The 223-nt window shown below is 36.8% G+C and overlaps 1 protein-coding gene across 1 annotated transcript in view; it reads left to right on the forward strand.

Moving 5' to 3' along the window:
* The window catches only part of LOC118335717 (focal adhesion kinase 1-like), a gene marked incomplete at its 5' end in the record, with an annotated part of 46974 nt that overhangs the window by 33977 nt on the left and 12774 nt on the right, over positions 1-223 (forward strand).

Below are 223 nucleotides of genomic sequence, written 5' to 3' on the forward strand. Positions count from 1 at the left end.
GCCAGAACTTTGACACTGCTTGAATAGTCTTTATTATTGTATTACTGTATTGGCTCACTGAATATTATTGGAAGTTATCTGAGCATTCTGGGATGAACTGTCTTGGTAGGAGGAGACTGAACAATAAGACATTTCATAACAAAATGGAATTTGTTTTTCTCATGACTGAGTTTGTGTTTTGACCTACAAACAGCATGAAGAATGCTCTGTGTGTGTGTGTGTG

Source organism: Morone saxatilis, unplaced genomic scaffold, assembly GCF_004916995.1.
Source record: "Morone saxatilis isolate NCDOM2014 unplaced genomic scaffold, NCSU_SB_2.0 Contig24, whole genome shotgun sequence".
NCBI lineage: Eukaryota > Metazoa > Chordata > Actinopteri > Moronidae > Morone > Morone saxatilis.